Genomic DNA, 1,000 nt, shown 5'->3' with positions numbered 1-1,000 from the left:
CCCCGCCCCGCGGCCAGGATTGTTTTTGACCATCCAATTAGTGTTTGCACTCTCACGGGTGGACTGCCCAGCAGCAGATAGAGTTTTTTAACAAGACATAAAGGTGCCTTTTATGGACTCAGGTGGAAATTGTTAACCTGATGGTAATACATTCTTCAGCAGGCAAATTGCTTGCATATTGCAAATTAGACATAAGCAGTAGTGTCTGTGTGTTCAGCCGGCTCCATAATGAGTGTCTATTTCTGAGGCATATTTTCCGGCCCAGCCATTTCTGAAACAACATCAGACCGTGTGGCTAGGGAAGGCCACGATGGCCGCTCCCAAACAAAAGCACGGCCAAAAAGGGACCTGGATGGTTGGCAGTACCGCTTAGCAGTGGGACACACCTCGCTGATCACTAGCAACCGAACTAAGTGGTGCAGCAACTGTTGGCCCTGCTACTTAGTAAACACAAAACAAACCACCTAAATTGTCACATGTAGGTTGATTTTCTTCCCTTCAAATAAAATCTCATCTACCTGGGGGAGGTGGGGGAGGACGTGGGACATATTGATTTTCTTCCTTTTGAATTTGCTCACTCATACTGATACGAAGTTCGGTATCTTACTATGTTGTGGTTATCTGCCTGCAAAACCAAGCCAAACTCACTGCCATCGAGTCAATGCTGACCGGTGGTGACCCCCCTCCCACCCCGGTGCGGTGCCGAGGACTGTAACTATTTATGGAAGTAGAAAGCCCAGTCTTTCTCACAGGGAGCTACTGGTGGTTTTGAACTGCTGCCTATGCAGATCGCAGCCCATCGTGTAACCACCACACCACCAGGGCTCCTTGGGATCTCGCAGTTTATTCCAACTAGTAGCGACCGCATTTGACAGAGCAGAACTGCCCCCGCAGGATTTTCTACGGAGGATTCTTTATGGAATGAAGCCCTGGTGGTATACTGGTTACTTGTCAAGTTGCAATCCTCAGGGTCGGCAGTTCAAAACCACCAGCAGCTCTG

This window comes from Echinops telfairi, unplaced genomic scaffold (assembly GCF_000313985.2).
Source record: "Echinops telfairi isolate 266 unplaced genomic scaffold, ASM31398v2 ScPeMD7_7475;HRSCAF=8513, whole genome shotgun sequence".
Lineage (NCBI taxonomy): Eukaryota > Metazoa > Chordata > Mammalia > Afrosoricida > Tenrecidae > Echinops > Echinops telfairi.
Note: the sequence above shows the minus strand (reverse complement) of the source record.